Source organism: Heloderma suspectum, chromosome 7 (genome assembly GCF_057233095.1).
Source record: "Heloderma suspectum isolate Gila_16-S chromosome 7, 16-S_ref, whole genome shotgun sequence".
In the NCBI taxonomy this organism is placed as follows: domain Eukaryota; kingdom Metazoa; phylum Chordata; class Lepidosauria; order Squamata; family Helodermatidae; genus Heloderma; species Heloderma suspectum.
The window spans coordinates 86,306,172-86,329,107 of record NC_139464.1 but is presented as its reverse complement, the minus strand read 5'-3'; positions in this window follow the sequence as shown (position 1 = coordinate 86,329,107).

Sequence of the window (22,936 nt, the reverse complement as noted above, 5' to 3'; positions counted from 1 at the left end):
TGGCCGCTGCCATAGCGGCTACCATTTGCGTCCCTGCAGTAGCCGTGATAGGCTACGTATATATTTGCACAGCCTATCACGGCTAAAGTAGAATGGAAATGGTGGCCGCAGACCAGGGCAGCCATTCACGGGGCAAAGGTAGGCTCCGCCCCGGGGGGATTCTGCAGGGTGGCGGGTGGGATTGCTCTGTTCTGCCACGGACTCCGGGGGGCTGAATTCTAGGGGTGTACAAAACCCCACTTACCTGCATCCGTGGGGGGTCTGCCGGGGGATGAGGTGATCCATTCCTCCCCCTGGAATCCTCGCCGGGGGGGGGGGCGATCCGTTCCTACCCCCTGGAATCCTACCCGGCCGGCTCCACTCCGTGGCGAGTCCGTGGAGCCGCTGGCTGGGGCCGCCAGCCGCAGCCTGACTTTTGGCCACGGCCGGGCTGCAGCCACAAATGGCGTCATGCGTAGGGGACGCCATTTGCATCCCTGCTTTGCTGTGATAGGCTACATAAGGATTTATGTAGCCTATCATGGCAAAAAGGGAGGCATGCAAATGGCATAGAGGATACCATTTGAGTCCTTCCCTTTGGCCGTGATAGGCTACGTAAATCTTTATGTAGCCTATCACGGCCAAAGGGAAGGATACAAATGGCATCCTCTATGCCATTTCCGTGCCTCCCTCTTTGCCATGATAGGCTACGTAAATCTTTACATAGCCTATCACGGCCAAAGGGAGGTATGCCAATGGCATCCGCTACGCAGGACGCCATTCACAGCCACAGCCCAGACAGCGGCCAGCAGGGGCTGGATCCAGACCCGCTGGAGGTAGGTAGGATCCAGTCTGCACAGACTTCACAGAATGGCAGGGGGGGGGATTGCTCCATTCCACCACAGAATCCGGCCTCACTGGAGTCCGTGGTGGAATTCTGCACCCTCACTACCGGATTTTAAAGAATCCAGCCTCACTGGAATCCGTGGTGGAATTCTCTAACATCCCTATGTTTTATAATGTATTTTGTCATGTTTTTGAGCTTACCTAATCACAGCTAGCCTCTGAAAAAGCCTTATGGGAGGAATTACCTCATGGAACCATAAAATGGACTTTAATTGAAGTGTAGGAAGTTGAAGAGGCTACAGGCTGCCAGAGAGATGATTGTACAATGATAAACAGGACACTTGTGCTCACTCCTCAGTCACCTCTGAGGTAAGGTAAGCACAAGAAACTAGGGATGGCGGAGAATTTCTCCACGAATCTTCAGGAGGCCAAGTGCTGATGCATTTGGCCCCCCGAAAGTGTTGGGGAAATTCTCTGCCAGCCCCCCGCCCCGCCCCGGGTTGGGACTTACCTTCGGCGAATGTCCCTCTTGGCGGCGGGTCCCGGAGGCGGTTCGGCGGCGTTTTGGCGGGGTCGGGGGCAGGGGCAGCGGCCGGTCTCCTGACCAGCTGCCACTGCCACCATTACAAAATAAAAAAGTACAGTAAAAAACACACACACACCCGTGATAGGCTACGTGACGATTTGGGTAGCCTATCATGGCTAGATTTCCAAAGTCAGCTGTGATAGGCTACGTAAATTGTCACGTAGCCTATCACGGTTGACTTTGGGGGAAAAAAATGCGCGTATGCAAATGGCGGTGCCCCATGGGCACCGCCATTTGCGTTCCTTATTTGGACAGTGGTAGTCTACGTAAAGATTTACGTAGACTACGGCGAAAATAAGGGAACGCTATTTGAGTTGCCCTTATTTTCGCCGTAGTCTACGTAAATCTTTATGTAGACTAGACGTGCCAAAATAAGGAACACAAATGGTGGCGCCCATGGGGCGCCGCCATTTGCTTACGCGCTTTTTTCTTTTTCCCCAAAGTCACCCGTGATAGGCTACATGACAATTTACGTAGCCTATCACGACTGACTTTGGAAATCTAGCCGTGATAGGCTACGCAAATCGTTACGTAGCCTATCACGTGTGTGTGTGTGTGTTTTACTTTTTTTTTCATGGCCGGGGAGACGGGGCGCTCCTCCCCGGCCTGAATTTCGCCGGCAAGGGATGGGGCGCCTCCCCCCCCGGCCTGAATTTCGGCCCGGCGAGGCGGGGCGCCTCCCCCCCTTGCCTGAACTTCGGGGGGAGAACCGAAGTGCCTCCCCCCCACCGCGAAGCAAGCTGCGGGACAAGGTAAGTCCCTTTCGTCCATCCCTACAAGAAACCCAAACCTAGCCCGTGAGAATTTCTCCGAGATTTCTTCACCATTGAATTTCTTTTCAAAAGCAATTTCTCTTCTGTCAAATTGAATGAGAATGGTCAAAAACATGTGGGAGAAATTTTCGGCACAGCACTAGTTCATACCATCCTGGACCCATTTTATTTGAAAAGGGTGTTTGAGTTCAGTGAAAATTTCCTGTAACTTACTCAATAGATGATACTGGATCTGCAGTAGGCTAATAAAATCTTTCACTGAAGTGAGATTTTGCTGGGCTTTTTAAAATGCTGTCCCTAAAAGAATCAACTCATTTTTAAGAACCTTAGGTCTAATATCATCTGATTGAGACATTAGTTTCACATTTACAATCTGACTAAAATAGAATATTTTGGTGGCTTTTTCATGAAGGTGTATGCAAGCTGGCTAAGGGCATAAAAACAGAAAATAAAAGTTCCAAACAAAAATGATGAGATATAGTTATTTGCAAAATCATAGACTTTAGAAAAAATAAACAGCTTTACATGGATTGGAAGAAGCAATTTAAGCTGTGCAATTCCTATATTGTTTGTTAATATCAAATAAGACACTTAGCTCAATTCCAGACAGCCTATTTTCTTTTTAAAAAAAGGAAACGCCATCCAAACTGACATCTTGTAGGCTAAATTCCATCCCAACAGGAATTAAAATCACTGAGTCATTCTTAAAAAAAAAAAAAAAACCTTCTAAAAAGCAAAGATTAGAATAGAACAGTGCTAGGAGCCAGGAGGTATAGCTATAATTAGTTTTTAAAGAATGTCAATGACAGTAAAATAACAGGTTTAATGCATGCTAGCAAAATAGAAAAAAACTTAACTTCCTTCTATAGTAATGTGTAGTAGTGATAAACTGACCAAACAGCTGATGATTAATTTACTATTTAATTTGTTTTTCCTTCCTTCAAGCAACCCAGGTTAGTTTTAGCCTCAACCCCATGAGATAGGTTAGGATGAGAGGTAGCAATTTGCCAAGAGCCACCCAGAGAGCTCAATAGTTGAGCACAAATTTGAACCTGGGTTTCAACAACCTCGCCACTGCACCAGATTGGTTCTCTCCAATATTAAAGCCTTTGTAGATGTGAGTTTGTACGAGGGGACAAAATATGACTGTGTCTCTCCGTGGCATGTCACAAAACTCTGGAGGTCAAAAAACAACAGTTTTTGTGAGGCCCTATAAACTGCAAACATGAACACAGAGACTGGGTTTGCATGTCACAATAAGCCACAGTAGGTTGTGAGCCATGTTTGTTTCAGAGTGGCTTGTTGTGTTGTCTGAACCTGGCAGGGTGGCTTCAGCATGGTTTGTTAACCACACGTAAGCCACCCCTGAGAATCCATGGCTTCTTGGGTTGCTCAGGATGGCTTGTTGTGATGTCCTGGCAGGATGGCTTCAGCATGGTTTGTTACATGGGCTACAGAGTCACCTGGAAAGAGCAGTGAAAAACCTGACTGCTCTGCATGATCTTGCTTGCCGAACTCTGCATGGCAACAGCCTGGCTACTGCCGCCTGCCTCCCTCCCTCCCTCCCCCCCTCCCTCCCTCCCTCCCCCCTCATCAGTGCCCTCCACACCCTCTTCCTCTAGTTTCATGCTTCGTTTGACAGTGACTGGCTTGACATTTCTCTTCCTAGCAGAGCTATGCATGTATGCATGATTGACTTACCTTTGGCGCATGTGGCCCCAATTCAGGACCATGACAAGTCCTGTTTTCATGCTGAAATTCCCCCCCACACACACACACTGGGGGGGGGGTAAAAAAGGGGGGAACCCTCACACATAGCTCTGCTAGGAAGAGAAACATTACTTGTCTTTGCCTGCAAGGAGCAGTCAAGGAGGCTTTTTTAAATAAAGAATTGAAGGGATTGCTTGAAACCCTCTGGTCTTCAGGTCTTCTTCCCACTGACAACCAACTGTCAGCAACTAACCGACCCCTCACTAGGGATGCTGGAGGAATCTGCTGTGGACCCAAATGAGGCTGAATTCCGAAATCCAAATGAATCCGACCAGCACAGTCTGCAGCACACACCCCTACCTCCACATCCTTGGATTTCGCACGTAGTGGCTCTCCGTCTTTCTAAACGGTGTGATAGGCTAATGGCAGCTGCAAATGGTGTAAAATATGCCAATTCTGGCCATAATTTTCTCACAATAGGCTAATGGCATCCACCATTAAACTATCATACCTTCTAGGAAGATGGAGAGCCACCCATGAAGTCTGGTGGAAGCTCCAGGGCTCTGGGGAAATCTGTGGGGCCCCAAGTGGCCCAGATTTTCCCATGGTGGATCATTCCCAGACCAGATGTCATGGGGTTTGCCCATCCCTACCCCTGACTAACTGACCTTTAAAAAAATCTCTTGGCCAGATCCTCTGACCAATAACGTTCTTACCCTCTGTCAGGGCCCTCATCTTCTGGTTGTCATTTAGTGACCAAATCAGACTTCTTCTTTTTAATGGACCTTCTAATCATCAATCAGATTTGTTGACCTTTGACGAATCCTAGGGATGTACAAAAGTCACTTACCTTTTCGCAGATGTGATTCTCAGGGGGGGGGGAGGCACTCTGTCCTTCCCCCCGGAATCCTGCCTGGCCAGCTCCACTCTGCAGAGGTTCCGCAGAGCAGCCGGCCAGGGCTGTCTGCAGCTGGAGTTCCAGCCGTGGACTGGCTGCTGCGGACGCAAATGGCGGCCACTGTAGCAGCTGCTATTTGCGTCCAGCCAGGCTGCCATGATAGGCTACGTAAGTATTTACGTAGCCTATCACAGCAGGCAAAAACAAACAAACAAACAGCATACGCAAATGGCGGCGGCTACGGTGGCCGCTATTTGCGTTCCCTATTTTCCGCCGTTTTAGCCTACGTAAATATTTACGTAGGCTAAAATGGTGAAAAATAGGGAACGCAAATGGCGGCTACCATAGCCGCCGCCATTTGCATACACTTTTTTTTTGCTTGCCGTGATAGGCTACGTAAATACTTAGGTAGCCTATCACGGCAAACAGCAGGCGCAAATGGCGGACGCGGCAGCCGGTCGAAAGACCAGCCGCCGCCGGAGCTGCCGCCGCTGGAACATCCACCCCAGGTAAGCTTTGTCCCAGGGGGGAATCCGTGGGAGGGCGGGGGGGGGGGAGACTGTTCCGCCACGGATTTCAGGGGGCCGAATGCCAGTGCATTCAGCCTCACTGAAATCCGTGGTGGAATTCTCCGCCATCCCTAACAAATCCACTGTTGTACTATGTGCCTGACACCTATATAAACAAACAGTTTGTTTCCCTAGTCATTTTCAGACCATCAGCTTAAAGCCTCCCTCCCATAGCAACCATAACTAAGGCAGTTACTTATGCAACTACTTATGCCCAATACACAGTAAGTAGCAAAGCTGGACTTCTGGTCTACTTAGACACATTATAACCTCACTCAGAGGCTACTCACAGAAGCTAAAGAAACAGATAAAAAATACAGTGTTTCTTCACAGGCACTCAGTCATTGCAGATAATCTCCCTTGCCCAAAAATGTATGATAAGAATGAGGCATACATGTCATATTTAGCTCCTACCTCTCCAGTTTGCTGAGAACGTGTTTTGTCCTAAACTTGGACTAAATGGGAAACAAATCTCTGAAAACATGCATCTCACTGAAATCTGCATGTGGAAAAAAATCAGTGTAGTTATCATGTGATGGAAGTGTAATACATTCCATGTTGGGAAACAGATAGCATACACATGCTTAGCTCAATAATGTTTCAGGCTTGAGTAAAAAGTTAACAAATATCACATTTTCACAATGCATGATCCCTCACTTTTTCCTAAAAAAACCATGAACATGACTTATTGCAACTGGTAAATGTCCAACAGATCTACTTTTATACTGCCATGCCTTCTGTCTTTGAAATATATTGCTCTTTTCATTTCTTTTCCAAATAAGCATATAAATCCAGTTCTTCCTCCGTTGCAGCTGAGATATTGATTTCAACTTCTAAATCCAGAAAGCATCTTTCTCTTCTCTTCTATTTTATCTATTACTTCCTCTCTTTAATTACAGCACATGATCTATTGCTTGGAACTGAAGTTGGACCACCGAATATTTCAAACTATTAACATGATGCAACCCTGGGGATGTTACCTCATTATTTCTCACAGCACGCCTGTGCTCTAACATTCTTATTTTTCTCTAACATCCCTAGTGGTGTCCTCAGTTAAAATTAAACCACATAGACATTATATTAAGTGAGAAACATACTATGATAACTCAAACAAAATATAATACAAAACTCTCCACAATTGAAGATGATGGACTATATCCCTCATAGTAATATAATTCCATTACGTATAGCCTCTGCAGAGATATTGTCATGACATGGGGCCTTGGGTTAGAACAGCAATTTCTCTCTGACTTTGTATGTATCCTTTTGGACTTATTTTTGTCTGCATAGTGTTCCCCACAATGCAGATAGTCTAGTGCCTTTTCTGGACTTATATAGCCATAACAGTATGGTTGGGAGAACCACACAGACCTCATAGTACATGTGTGAAGCCCTCTGAAAGCTTCTCATGCTACATTTAGTGGGCAAGATGTAGTCACTGTCTACACTATGTGGATTTGCAATGATGCATAGAAAGAAACCTGATCTATCACAGCAGTCCACTGAAGTCTACAGATATAGAACACAGATCAATCACCTGGACTTTAGGCTCCTAGTGTAACATAATGTTATGGTATTCTAAAGGATATGCTAACTTCTTGTGAAAGCCAACACTGGAACAAGCGGCAAGCATTTGGTATTGTCAAAGCAGATAGCGCTGATAATCACTGCCAGTTGCTAATGAAGATCTGTATGATCATTGCCTATTAGGGATGGACGAAAGTCCCTTACCTGTCCTCGAAGCTTGCTTCGCGGTGGGGGGGAGGCGCTTCACTTCTCCCCCCAAAGTTCATGTGAGGGGGGGGAGGCGCCCCATCCCCCACCGGTGAAATTCAGGCTGGGTAGAAGTGCCCCATCTACCCGGCCGCGAAAAAAAAACAAAACAAAAAAACCACCCCCGTGATAGGCTACATAACGATTTACGTAGCCTATCACGGCTAGATTTCCAAAGTCAGCTGTGATAGGCTACGTTAATCATTACGTAGCCTATCACGGGGTTTTGTTTTGTTACTTTCCTTGTAATGGCAGCGGTGGCAGCCTGTCAAAAGACCGGCTGCCGCCCCTGATGAAAACCTGACGAACCGCCGCTGGGATCTGCTGCCGGGACCCGCCGCCGGGAGGGACATTAGTGAAAGGTAAGTCTCATCCCGGGGGGTGGCGGGGGGGTGGCGGAGAATTTCACCGCCGATTTCGGGGGGCCGAATGCATTGGCACTCGGCCCCCTGAAGTTTCGGGGAGAAATTCTCCCCCATCCCTATTGCCTATACAAAATTTTCTTAAAGGAAATAATAAAAAATGTACTTAACCATAGTCTGAATTACTCTGATATTTGTTGACAGATACCAGCATGTTTTGCCTATCTGTTATTTTTTCATAGAGTGTCACAATCAAAGGTTAGCCAAGACTTCTGAAACAGCAAAGCTCAAGCTAGGGATGGGCGAATGAGCAATGTTTCAGATCGCTTGGATCCTCTGAACATTGTCTCACCACTTGCCTCATGCCCAATTTGTGTTTGTGTTTGCAATCACTACTCACTCTGCATGGATGGGAAAACTGTGCAAATTGAGCATTGGTTGAATGTGAAATTTCTGCAAATTCCCCCAAATTTGTGCAAATTTCTTAATTTGTGCAACTTTCCTCCATAGACTAAAACAGGGCTTTCAGTCTGCTGGGGAAATTTGCAGAAATTTGCACAAATGTGAGCACATGTCCAGCGATTTGCAAACATTTTCAGCATAGGCTTGCACTTGCGGTTGTGCTCACATTTGGGGGTTTGAACAGGGCATGCTCACATGTTCTGTGCGCAAAACCAAAATTCTCATACATCCCTATTTCAAGCTCTTCCAGGCTTTCCAAATTCCACCTTGAAGCTCATTCCAACTTGTGTCTGCATAAGATTGCACATTTCGGTGTTTTTTTCTTTTTGCATGAAAATGTATGTGTATTTTCATGTATATTTCCCCAACTACTGTGTACATTTTAAAAATGTATACCCCCCCCCAATTGACTGTGTGTTTGTGTGCATTTTTCAAATGTGTGTATTTTTCATTTGCATTTTTTTTTGTTCTGCAAATTGCATCGCAAGCTCGGAAATGTATGGACTTCGACCACAGATTGTGTTCAGGGCCATGTTTGGTTTCAGGATATGTGACCTGACTGTATTCTGGTCAAAAATGAATTGAAATTGATCATACATCCCTACAGCAAATGGAATTATTGGTTGACTTGTGGAACTCTAAGACCACGCTAGAACTTGAGCAGGTAGGTAATGTTTTTTGGTGCTTTCTGTCTTCATAGCCATTACTATCAGAACACAGATACAAAGTTGCAGCTTTCAATTTGAGACGTCACTTCAGATTACATTTACCTTATTTGATCTAGCTAGTTATTTTTACAAGACTAAACACTGTTTGTCAAAATGACATAGTAAAATGGTAGAACTATCAGATATCAAATCAATTGTCATATTGGTTCAAGGAATTAGTTGTTCTCCAGTGACCTATCTATAACAGATAGGGCAATGCCAGATGTTTCATAGTAAAGGACTAAAATAAGCAAGATAAGAATGGTACACATATTGTGTATTTCAATTATTAAAAGCAATTTATATAATTATTTCAGCAATCATTTCAACAGTCCTAGAATTATCATCATCATATTGAAGACTACAAGCTGAGGGTGAGAAAACTGTGTCTTGCTTGAGGCTCCTAGTGAATTCATGGTTGAGGTGAACTCTAAGCTAGGGTTGGCCAAACACCACTGTGCTCACCTCAAAAATCTAATTGGGTTTTGTGAGCATTCCTTGAAATTTTCCTCCCAAACCTGAGAAAGTTTGTGAGTACTTGCTAGGAATCCGCAAAACACACAACTCCTGCCCACAACTCTTCCAAAATCACCAATCCCTTTGATCAAGTTCTGTAGTGATGTGAGCAGACAGGTATTTGGCCTATCAACTAGTGAACCAGGCTACCTCCTGCCACTGATTACCTTTCCCCCCCATTTGCAAACACATTTTTGAAATGTGTGTGTGTGTGTGGGGGGGTGAGACTGGCAGAGGAGCACTAGCAGATGGGGTGGAAAGCAAGCCCCAGACTCAAATGGAGTTGGATTGGACTCAAAATAGGTCAGACGTTTTCAAGCGATCTGAGGGTGCTCACTCATCATGACAGAAGTGGCTGCTGGTGTCCACTGGGACTGGTGGGAAGAAGATAGGGGAGCTAATAGCAGGCAGAGCCAGGGGTAGGCAGAGCCTGGGGTCATAATAGGTAAAGCCAATGGCAGGTATAGGTAGGGATGGCAGTAGCGGAGCCTATGGTAGGCAGAGCCAACAACAAGTGGAACCAACTAAATCTAGTCTTCTCTCCATCTTCCTCCCCTGCAAAGGGCACTAAGGACATGTAAGCAGTGCAATTACTTATCACCCCACTGCGGGAAGGAGGATGCTAGACTAAATGGACCTTCAATCAGATCAGAAGCCGTGTGTGTGTGTGTGTGTGTGTGTGTGTGTGTGATTGTGTGTGTGCGTGTGCGTGTGTGTGCAGAGAGCGAGAGCAATCGAGAGAGAGCAAGATCCTGATTGAAGGGGGGGGGTCTAATTCCCACAACAGACAAAACCACTCCTTTGAATCCACCTTTCTCTGCTCCAACAGAAACCTGTTTCGCAGAAAGGCAGCCTGAGGTTTAAATAATTGTTTAAAAAGAGAGAAATGTGCACAAGCCCAAAGGAGTGCTGGAGACTTGTTCAAGTAAGCTGGCTGACAGCAGCACCCTTCACTTGGAAAGGTTGATGGAGGCTGAGTGGGAGTTGGGGGCGGCTCTGGCAGGCAGAAGGGCATCACCCTGCCTGCCTTTAGCAATGGACAGTCCCTGAAAGGCAGCTATATGGAATGTCAAGTTCAGAGGCTGGATGCCACTGCATGCCAGTTGCTAGGTAACAGCAGAAGAGCACTGTTACCTTTGTGTCCTTGTGACTGTAGGAAACAGGGTGTTGATCTGGATGGACCCTTGGTCTGATCCAGCAGGGGTCTTCTTATGCTTGTTCCTATCCTTTTCAAATACCGGCTCCATCCCTAGTTATTGAATCAAGAACATCCAAGCTCATAGCTCACATTTTAGTCCCAATGCAGGCATCTGCATGCAACGTGGTTACAGCAAAACGTAAAATGGGACATTCCCGATCAGCTGAACACACTATAAGCCCCTATGGAGACCTTAATGCTCAATGCGCAAAAGTCTCCAAGGTAGCTGGGGACATGGGGACATTTGGATTGGGGCATTGTCCTCACATGCATCCTGTCCTCCATTTTGCTATAACCATGTTGCAGGCAAATGCCTGCATAGCACTCTTAAAGCAGTACAATATACCACTTGCGGGTGGATGGGGGGGAGAAATGACGAGACGACACAAATAGATTTTGGGATAAAATGGGGCCACACTTATTGATAGATTACAAGCTGCGAAGGAAGCACCGGCGGGCATGCAGCAAACAAGAACGACATGACAGGTGTTGAGTGAGGCATTCATCGTCTGGGGTGAGGTGTCCACCATCGCCCCCCCAAACAGACATACCCAATTTTGGGCTGGGAGGCCTTCCCCTGTCACCCCCCCCCTCGAGCCACAGAACCCAAGTGGGTTGTTTACCTTAAAGCTACAGGTGGCTGTGCGGAGAACCTAGTGTTCTTAGTCCATGCTGGGAATGCCCGCTAGGGGGCGCTTGCAGCTGTTATGCTGCTTATTGCCAACACGTATTGTGTATTGTATAAATTGGCTCGGGGTTCAGAGAAGCTGTCTGATCCAACCATTGGGTATGCCTGTGTGCTGTGAGTTACCCAATAAAGTACTCCTTGTAAGTAAACCTTTGAGTCTGATGTATCACTATCTTGGCACCTCTAACCTAAGAGTTCAACGCCCACGGCAGGGGTAGTACATTAATCTATATGAGATTATACTCACATTTATCCAAATATTAATGTGAGAAGTGGACCTTTCCTGGCTCCCAATTTGCTTTCCTTCATTGCATAGAGCATCTCTCAAAGCCCTTTGCTTTACTTACCCAGTTTAGTGTACTACTGGATAAGAGACCTCCATCTGTTCATAGGCATTTTTCCTTGATATGATCAAGCTGCAGAAGATCCATTTCCTCACGGAGAGAGTCAGTGCTACGTGGTGACTCACTCAGCCAAGAAACAATTGGCTTTCATGGTATGCCTTTATGTCAGTTGAAGATGTGAAGGTGAGGTAAAGACACCATTTTGTTTCTCTGATTGGTGTTTTTATGGTATATCACATTCTTTCACACATTTGCACTCCATTTTTGAGGCAAAAATAATGGAGGAAGTTTAACTTTGGGGTTTTTTTAAACTTAAAATAGTTAAACGGCACTTTAAAAAAGCACCTACTTACCACAGCAGCACTACTGGCCAGTGAGTGCAAGAGAATGGAAGCAGTCTTCAGAGAGTTTTTAGCACATTGCTTCATGGCAATCCAAATCCAGGAATGAACACCAAAGCTGTAAACTCTTTTAGTATTCTCTGATAGACTGTGCTCCCAGAACTGCAGGCATTTGGGGAGGGGATAGCAAGAAAAAGGCATTATCACATACAGCTGTTCAGTCACACTTGACGACATCTTTTTAATAACTAGGTGTAGCTCACCCTTGGCTTTAATCTTTACAGGCTAAGGAGAAATGAATAGCACTATTCTGAGTAAGAGCAAGTTGGCTGATAGAAGATACTAAAGTTTCTTCAGGAAGGCATTTTCAGTTCTGGCTGGCTCTAAGGCTGAAGCAGCCCTGAGCAAAATGCTGCCTCATGCCTCTTTCTTTTCTTGGCCCCCCCCTGGTGGTTAGCTTAAAGCTGCCAGTTCATATTTCCTTCAACACTATACTGAGTGCTGCATCATGGGAAATTTTTTAAATGGTGGCTGCCTGGCATGGGTGCACTGGGGCAGGCATCAGTACCAGCATAGGGCCCCAGCATCTGCTCACGGTGCTGGGTGGTGATGCTGGGTCTACAGGTTGGTATGTCTTTTTGTAAGTACACAATGTTCTGCTGCTTCCCCATGCTGACACACTGCCTGGGTTCACACACAACACAACAAGCTAGTGTATGGGTTGAGTATGGGTTATCATTAAGTTGTGGGTTGTTGTTGAATCATGGGTTATTTTGTTGTGTGAACCCAGCCATGCTAATAAACCATGGTTTGTTAACCACAAAAAACCTACAAAGAGAATCTATGATTTGTTGTTGGTTTGTGAACTGTGGGTTGTTCATGGTTAACAATTCATAGTTTGTTAGCCTGGCTGGGTTCACACAACCATCCACAATTCAACAGCAACCCACAATTCAACAACAAGCCATACTCAACCCATTCAGCCTGTACTCTGGCTTGTCGTACTGTGTGAACCAGGTCAGCTTAGTATGTAGCTTGAAGAAAATGTTAAGGTATGCTGATGTGGAGAAGAAACATTCAAAAAAGGGTTATGCCATTCTATCACAGCTTGCCAACTTCAACCCCTAGAATCCCTGAGGGGTTAGGCTGGCTACTTACACATCCCCCCAAAAGAGGATTTACTCCATCAAAAGAGAGGACAAAAAAAGGACAGAGCTCTTTATAATTCTTTCATATGCTAATTTATATGTATGTATGCAAATTCCAAAATAATTACTAGAATTTAAATAGAAATACAATACATCTCACCACAGTGAGTGGGGAAGACTGTGACTAGGGATGGACGAAAGTCACTTACCTGTCCTCGAAGCTTTTTGCGGTGGGGGGGAGGCGCTTTGCTGCTCCCCCCACGAAGTTCAGGCTGGGGGGGGAGGCTTCCCACCTCGCCCGGCCAAAATTCAGGCCGGTGGGGAGGCTTCCCGCCTCACCCGGCCAAAATTCAGGCCGGGGAGGAGGCGCCTCGCCTCGCCCGGCCGCGAACTAAAAAGTTTTTTAAAAAAACAACAACGCCCCCGTGATAGGCTACGTGACGATTAACGTAGCCTATCACGGCTAGGTCTGCAAAGTCAGCCGTGATAGGCTACGTTAATCGTCACGTAGCCTATCACGGGTGACTTTAAAAAAAAAAAGCATGTACGCAAATGGCGGCCCCCATAGGGAGCCGCCATTCGTGTTCCTTATTTAGTCACCGTAGTCTACGTAAATCTTTACGTAGACTACGGTGAAAATAAGGGCAACGCAAATAGCGTTGCCCTTATTTTCGCCGTAGTCTATGTAAAGATTTACGTAGACTACAGTGACCAAATAAGGAACGGGAATGGCGGCTCCCTATGGGGGCCGCCATTATCCATACGCGCTTTTTTTTTTAAAGTCACCCGTGATAGGCTACGTGACAATTTACGTAGCCTATCACAGCTGACTTTGCAAATCTAGCCATGATAGGCTACGTTAATTGTCACGTAGCCTATTACGGGGGAGTTTTTTTTTTCTTTGATTGGAATGGTGGCGGCGGCAGCCGGTTGAAAGACCGGCTGCCGCTCCCGCCCTGGACGAAGACCCGACGAACCGCCGGGCGGACCCACCGCCGGGAGGGACATTCGGCAAAGGTAAGTCCCGTCCCGGGGGGGCGTGCGGGGTGCAGGGGGGTACGGAGGATTTCTCACCGAAACTTGTTCGGGGGGCCGAACACATTGGTGCTCGGCCCCCCGAAGTTTCGGGGAGAAATTCTCCGCCAACCCTAACTGTGACAAGGTGACCTTCATGTTCAGGTGTTAACTGTGGTATAAATGGAAGTGTAACTAGGACTTAGAAAGTCTTGGATCCTAAGTTGTACTCCATTCCACCCCCAAAGAAAGAAAAGGGCTGTGTTCTCCACACTTCACCAAGGGCAGGTCTGTGGTGGGGACAAAACCCTTGAGAAGCCTTGTGGCACCTTAATGATTTACAGTTCTGTTGTACACTAAACATCATGGCACAAGGCACCAGGCCCTGACAAGGGTTGGGGTGAGAATGTGCGTACCTCAGATCTTTCTTTCTTTCTTTCTTTCTTTCTTTCTTTCTTTCTTTTTCTTCCTGATTTTTCTTGGTGGGGCTGGGGAATAAGTAGGCTTAAATTCACATTCATAGGGATGGGGGACATATCCAGGCAGTAGGAGAGGTGCTTTGAATTCCCATGTCCCCCTTTCCAGTGTTTCGACTCATTACCTCTTTTCCTTGAAAGGTGGAGAGTGCTTCCAGATGAAGCACTCCTAGCACTACCAATTGGAAGGTGTTGTGCAGCTCTTCCATTCCCCCCCCCCCCTTAATGGATTTACTGCAGCAAGAGAAAAGATGGAATAAGTTGTGGGAAAACAGGGGATGATTTAGGGATGTCGGAGAATTTCTCCACGAATCTCTGAGAGGCCGAATGCCAATGCATTTGCAAATGCGCATGCGCATACCCATGGGCACCGCCATTTGCGTACACGCTTTTTTTTTTTCAAAGTCAGCCATGATAGGCTATGTAAATATTTATGTAGCCTATCATGGTGTTTTTTGAAAATCTAGCCGTGATAGGCTACGTAAATCTTTACGTAGCCTATCACTTTTTTTTTTTTTAACTTGGAAATGGCAGTGGTGGCAGCCGGTCGGAAGACCGGCCGCCACCACCGCCACCGCCGAACCTCCACCAGGACCCACCGCTGTGAGGGACGTTCGCACGAGGTAAGGGGGTGGCGAGGGGGGTGGCGGACCATTTCTCCACCAATTTCGGGGGGCCGAATGCCAATGCATTCGGCCTCCCGGAGATTCATGGAGAAATTCTCTGACATCCCTACTCAAGACACACTGGAGCAGTTCCCATGCCATAGTGGGAGTGGAGCAAACTCAAAGCCATCATAACCTCCAAGGGCATTTTTGGCTTACAGAAATGCAATTTTGTTCTTAAATGCAATTCTATACAGACATGGACTTTTTGAATTACAGTGTGTCATTTGAGGCAAGATTTTACTGGGAAAGAAAACCCTAGCTCTCTATCTCCAATAGCACAGTTAATTTCTTGAGTGGGTGGGAATGTTTCTGATCTCACTTATGTAAAGGAGTACCAATAGCTGATTTATGTTTAAAGTAGGGATGGTGGAGAATTCCACCACGGATTTCAATGAGACCGAATGCACTGATATTCAGCCCCCCGAAATCTGTGGCAGAATGGCCTGCCCCCCTGCCCCCCCCCCGCGGATTCCTCCCGGGATGAAGCTTACCTGGGGTGGATGTTCCGGATGGCGGCGGCTCCGGCGGCGGCTCCGGTGGCGGCAGCGGCAGCGGCTGGTCTTTCAACCGGCTGCCGTGGCCGCCATTTGCATCCTGGTCTTTGCTGTAATAGGCTATGTAAGTATTTACGTAGCCTATCATGGCAAGCCAAGCGAAACAACAAAAACAAATGACATACGCAAATGGCGGCAGCTATGGCAGCCACCATTTGCATTCCCTATTTTTCGCCATTTTAGCCTACGTAAATATTTGTGTAGGCTATTACGGCGAAAAAAAAGGGGAACGCAAATAGCGTAGTGGGCACTCAGCGACCTCCCTGCTCACCCTGCTCACCGAGCCACCCTTCTTGTCTACACCAAGGACTCTAGCAGTCAAGCCCTTGTGCTTTATGTGCACAAGGGCTTGACTGCCAAGTCCTTGGCACGACCAGCCCCCAGGGTGAGAACACTGGCATGCCACTGAGGCCCTTCCTCCTCATGCCAGCTGTCAAGGGCCTCCCCATGCCAGCTGGAGGCAGGACGGGTCCCGGAGCAGCCAGCCTGCCCACACTCTCACCCTGGCTGCTGAGGTGCTGCGGTGCTCCCAGCCAAGCTCCGGGGCACTTGGTAGCTGGGTCTGTCAGCGCTCCAGGGCTTGGCGAGCAGGGTCCAGGAGGTTGGATGGGGGGAGTCTGTCAGACTCCATCCCTTTTTCGGACTCCCGTGCCATCCTTAATTGTCTTTGTATATTTTTGTGAGCCACTTGGGGGGCCTTTTTCACCAAAAGGTGGCATAGAAATAAACTAACAAGACATAACATAACACCTGTACAGTAACAGATTCATTAAAATTTCAGGCTTCAACCCAAAGAACCCAAAATGGGAAAGGTCTCTGGCCTGACTGAGGTAGAGTTCAGATTTTATAAGCCCCTTCCCAGCCAATGTGAATGTCAGCAGTCCCACTCTAATCCTGCCTTGTTTAGGATAGGGATGTCAGAGAAATCCATCTGAAAGTCAAATGGGATCGAATTCAGACACATCCGGTCCATGGAAAACCCCCCCCCCCCCAGAATGGGGCGCCCTGGTCTACTTACACCAGAGCTCACACAGACCTTTTTTTTTTTCTCCACCGAAAATTTTATGCAAGTATTTACAAAGGAAACTTCGCAAATCAGGATGAAAGACAGCGAAAGGGATTTTACGAAACTATTTAATAAATACACAGTTTCCTGTAGGGATGTATGAAAGTTCCACCACGGATCTCAGGGAGGCCGAATGCCAGCGCATTCAGCCCCCCGAAATTGGTGGCAGAACGGCCCGCCACCTCCCCGCCACCCCTGGGATGGGACTTACCTGGGGTGGATCTTCGTGGTGGCGGCAGCTCCAGCGGCGGCTCCGGCGGCGGCTCCGGCGATGGTGTGGCGGCGGTGGTGCGGCGGCCGGTCTTCTGACTGGCTGCCGCCGCCGCCATTTCCAAGTAAAAAAAAACAAACGTGATAGGCTACGTAAAGATTTACATAGCCTATCATGGCTAAATTTTTAAAAAAACACCGTGATAGGCTATGTAAATGTTTACATAGCTTATCATGGCTGATTAAAACAAAAAACAAAAAAACACATGTACGCAAATGGCTGCGCCTACGCTATTTGCGTTCCCCTTATTTTCGCCGTCTTAGTCTACGTAAATGTTTATGTAAACTAAGACGTGCCAAAATAAGGAACGCAAATGGTGGCGCCCATGGGCGCCGCCATTTGCGTACGCGCGTGTTTGTTTGCTTTTAATCAGCCGTGATAGGCTACGTAAACATTTACGTAGCTTATCACGGCTGACTGCAGGGACGCAAACGGCGGCGGCTATGGCCGCTGCCATTTGTGTCACTGCTAGCCAGCGGCTGGATGTCCGGCTGCTGGCGGAGCCAGCCGGCGGCTCCGCAGAATCTCTGCGGAGCACAGACGGCCGGCCAGGATTCCAGGGGGGGAGGAACGGAGCGCCTCCCCCCCAGCGAGGATTCCGGGGGGAGGGACAGAACGCCTCCCCCCGCACCATCAGCATAATCCCTGAAAGGTAAGTGATTTTCGTACATCCCTAGTTTCCTGCGACGACGCGGCTTTCTTTCGCTGGGAGGGACGGGGTCACGAACTGCAAGTAGCCTGCCTGAGGCTGAGTCACAAAGTGCATGTAGCCTCATCTCTTTTTGTATTGTCTGTGAAGGTTAGGTCAGGTTCAGGTGAGGTCAGGTGAGTGAGATCCCTCCAGGCCACCCCCCACCCCACCAGGAAGATAACGTCATTGAGGGGAGGGAACTCATCAACCATTTTTCCCACTTTCACACATAGGATGGCAGTGTGTGAGTGTCCAGCAGCTTCAGTTGCTCCAGTCCAGACTAGAGACCAGAGGCGCCACTGCTGCAGACAGAGTGTCTGTGTCCAGCAGCTGCAAGGAGTGTGTTTCTGTGTCCCCCCATTCTACGGCACTGCAGTTCAACCTATATTACAGTGAAGGTATGTTCTTTCATATGTTTACTTTACCTGAATATGCCCCTATGCTTAGTGATTTTTTGGTGGGTTGGAGGAGCAGGGGGAACTGGGAAGGCATCCTCCAGCAGCCTTTGTTAGGCCTGCCGAGAAGGACTCCATCCTCCTGGGCTTTCCAGGATTAATCCATGTGCTTTTCAACTCCATGTGCCCCTATGTACTTAGTGTTTCTGAGTGGGTTGGGGCGGGGGGAACTGGGAAGGCATCCTCCAGCACCCTTTGTTTCGGCCTGCCTTGAAGGACTCCATCCTCCAGCATCCTGTGCGTACTGTAGGCTTGTGTTTTTCAGGCTGCATGGATGGACTACATCCTCCATCCTGGGCTTTTCAGCCTAATCTGCTGTACAATATGTCCCTATTTAGTTAGCATTGGATGGCTGTATTGGTGTGGAACTACTTTTACACTGCACTATATCTGCGATTGTAGGCTGTTCACATGATTTCAGCTTTGCCACATGCATTTATGTCTCCTTCTGCCCAGAGACATGAACATGGAGAAAAGAGGAACCCATAGTCAATCCAGCACTCAAAAGAGGCGTGGACGCCCGGCAAGAACATACACCACTGAGGTTGCATTTCAGCGGTATTTTAATAATGAGATGGAAGTGGAGGAAGCCCAAGGCGTGACCAGCAGTGACAGCAGCCCCAGCAGTAGTCCACCCCGCACCCGTAAGCAGCGCACACCACCAATTACCGCCATAGAAAGTGGCACAGGCACAGCCGGCCACAACTCTAGAGGAAGAGGAAGAAAGTTCATGGATGGTGAGTGGAAGGGCAGTGTCTCCAAAGCGATGAAAATGTTCCCAAGGAGACTCTACAGCGGCGGAATTAAAGTCAAGATATCTACATCATTCCAAAGGATGAATCTGGTAAGACTCTGTCATCACAGGTGCTTGTAAATATCTGGATACAAATAAATATCTTCAAATATTTGAATAGTCCCTACATTAGCCTTCTGCAACCTGCAGCCTTCCAGATGTTTTGGGCTACAACTCCCAGCATTTTTTACCATTGGTCATGCCGGCTGGGGCTGATGGGAGTTGAAGTCCAAAACCTTTGGAGGGAACCATTTGGGGAAGGGATCTTCTGCTTCAACACCACAAAGCATACACAACTATTTTACATTCATTCATATTCATTGCTGTGAACATATTTCATATTATTAAAATGTTATATGGTACTCCAGTATTAAAGAAAACCCCAACTCTTTAAAAGAACTGCAATAATTTCTCAAACGATACACCTTTTCAGTGGGAAAACACTTCAATGTTTTGTTCTTGCTTTGTTTCCAAAGCCATTCATCATAGTTTGCTGTCTTGTTTGGCCTTGATCTCTTTTAACTAGAGCTGCAATGTGAATTGATTAAGCAATTACATTTCTGAGGATGTTTTTTAAAACAGGGCCTGACTACTAGGCACTACTCCCAGGGGACCACAAATGCACCCCGGAAAAAGGCAGTGGGATTTGCCAAGTATGTGCTCAGGACCAGCCCTATTATTAGGTAGCAGTGAGGTGTTGGGGCACAGAACTGGGGGTGCTCCTCAGACTGCCTTGTACCTCCTCAGCCAGCTTGTTGTCCTCTGGCATGGTGGAAGAAGCTCTCCCATTGTCACTGTTCAAATAAGATTCAGCTATCACTCTATTAGAGATGTACGAAAGTTCTGCCACGGATCTCGGGGAGGCCGAATGCCAGCGCATTTGGCCCCCCGAAATCGGTGGTGGAACGGCCCCCCCCCACCCCCCTGGGACGAGACTTACCTTGGGCGGATCTTCCTGGTAGCAGTGGCTCCGGTGGTGGCTCCGGCGGCTGTTTGGCTGTGGCAGCTGCGGCGGCCGGTCTTCCGACCAGCTGCCGCTGCTGCCATTTCAAGTAAAAAAAACCAAAAACATTTCAAGTAAAAAAAAAAAAAAAAGATTTACATAGCCTATCACAGCTAGGTTTTAAAAAAAATGTGATAGGCTACGTAAATGTTTACGTAGCCTATCACGGCTGACTTTAAAAAACAAAACGCACGTACGCAAATGGCGGCAGCCATGGCAACCGCCATTTGCGTTCCTTATTTTGGCACATCTTAGTCTACGTAAACATTTATGTAGACTAAGACGGTGAAAATAAGGGGAACGCAAATAGCGTTGCCCTTATTTTTGCCGTAGTCTACGTAAATCTTTACGTAGACTACAGGTACCAAATAAGGAACGCAAATGGCGGCTCCCTATGGGGGCCGCCATTTGCATACGTGCTTTTTTTCCCCCCAAAGTCACCCATGATAGGCTACGTGACGATTTACGTAGCCTATCATGGCTGACTTTGGAAATCTAGCCGTGATAGGCTACGTTAATCGTTACGTAGCCTATCACGGGGGTGGTGGTTTTTTTTTCCCCACAGCCGGGTAGACGGGGCTCTTCTACCCAGCCTGAATTTCACCGGCGAGGGATGGGGCGCCTCCCGCCCGGCCTGAATTTCGGCCGGGCGAGGCGGGGCGCCTCCCCCCCCCTCATGAACTTCGAGGGGAGAAGCGAAGCGCCTCCCCCCCACCACGAAGCAAGCTTCGAGGACAGGTAAGGGGCTTTCATCCATCCCTAGACGGAACGCCTCCCCCCCAGCATCAGCATAATCCGCGGAAAGGTCAGTACCGTTCGTACATCCCTAATTACCGCCTTCTTTGCCTCATCTTCCAAAGACCTCACGCAAAGTGGTCCGGGTGAGAAGGGCACAAAAGGCAACTTAGCTTAGAGGCAAATAGCGTTGCCCTTATTTTCGCCATAGTCTACGTAATCTTTACGTAGACTACAGCGACCAAATAAGGAACGTGAATGGCGGCTCCCTATGGGGGCCGCCATTAGCCGTACGTGCTTTTTTTTTTTTTAAGTCACCCGTGATAGGCTACGTGATGATTAACATAGCCTATCACGGCCGACTTTGCAAATCTAGCCATGATAGGCTACGTTAATTGTCACGTAGCCTATCATGGGGGCATTTTTTTTTTTAAGTTTTATTGGAAAGGCAGTGGCGGCAGCTGGTCGAAAGATCGGCTGCTGCCCCCGCCCCTGACGAAGACCCGATGAACCACTGGCCGGACCCGCCGCCGGGAGGGACATTCGGCAAAGGTAAGTCCCGTCCCGAGGGGGGTGCGGGGTGCAGGGGGGGTGCAGAGAATTTCTCCCCGAAACTTGTTCGGGGAGAAGTTCTCCGCCAACCCTACAAGTAATCAAACAAAGTCTTATCTGTGTGTCACCGTGCAATGAGTATCCGTCAGTGCGAGCAGCTGACTGACTCGGAGAACAGCGACATTGGCCCTCACAATGCTCTCCTCAGGGACACACACAGCAGCATCAGCAGTAGCATCAGTGGCGTTGTTCAGTCCTGGCTGGCCCCCTTAAATCTAACAGTGGGCTGTGTAGCAACAGACAATGCCTCCAACTATCTAAAAGCAGCCGGCATCACACAGCTAAACCACGTTCAGTGCGTTGCGCACTGTTTGAACCTTGTGGTGCGTTCTGGATTGGGCAACGCATCTCCTAAAATAGGCAAGCTACTTAAGGTGGCCCAATCCATTTGCACCCAGTTCAGGCAGTCCTGCTCAGCAATGGAGGCAATCGGCGCCATCCAACGTAGCCGTGGCCTTCCAGAACACAAATTCATTTTGGATGTGTGCACACACTGGAACAGCACATTGCATATGCTTCAGAGACTCTGTGAGCAGAGAGCAGCTATAAACGACTACATTACTGAGAAACAACACCACTCCAAATTTTTTGTCACACCACATCAGTGGCTCTGGATGCAAGACCTGGTGGACATTTTAAACATATTCAATGAATGCACAACGCTACTGAGTGCACACTATGACACTCTGGGCCAAGTTCTACCTGTGCTGAAGATTATAGAGGGGGTGCTGAGAAAATGCCATGCTGGCTTTGTGAGCGCACCAGTGCTGTAGGCAGTCAAGTCCCCAGTCCTGCAGTTAGGCTTGCTGAATTCCTTCTGCAGGAGCTGGGCACCAACAAACACATCATTTCAATGAGGGGGGACATGAAATATGTTGCTGCCTCATTCCTTGAACCATGGTTCCGGGATAGCACAACAAGGGTGGTGCTGCAAAACCAGAACCCTGACTTCCAAGGTTTAAAAACCTATTTGACAGAGAAAGTCATGGAGTGCTGCCAGAGAGATGTTGTGGATGAGAAGGAGCTGGGGAAGAGTGAGGCTAGTAGTACTACTACCTCCCCTGAAGATAATATCTGCAGCAGTAGCACCATCACCAGCAGGAGGGGCGATGATGATGACGCCACAGCAGCTGCACCACCAACATGACTTACAGACACAGGGGCATCTTGTTGAAAGTTCTACCTGTACTCCTCAATGGCAGTGGAGCTCGGTGTAAGTGGAAGCGGGCAGGGGGAATGTGCCAAAGCAGCCAGGAAAGGATCAGCTTATGATGTGGCTATCCAGGAACTGGAAGCTTATTCCAGAGAGAGTTTCTCGGGAACGCAGAGCAGCCCAGAGAGTGATCCTCTCCTATACTGGGAGACAAAACGTGGCGTTTGGCCAACATTGAGGTAGGCTGGGGCTTTCTGACTGGGCCAAAGTCACCCAGCGAGCTTCCATGGTTGAGTGGACTATACCCAGATCTCCAAGCTCTCAGATGAACACTTGCTCATGAGTTGACTTGAGTGCCAATGTCTTGGTAGAAAGGTGGGGTGGGTGGGGTGCAAAAATTCAGCAATCACTACATGAAGAAGGATGACATGCACACACCGAGAGGCTGGTCCTGTTGCTGCTAGGCTGGTGCCAGTCCCCTGTGTGTACTGTGCAGAGACCGGCAGCAGCATTTCCCTGGAAATGGACAGCATGTCAGGGTGTAA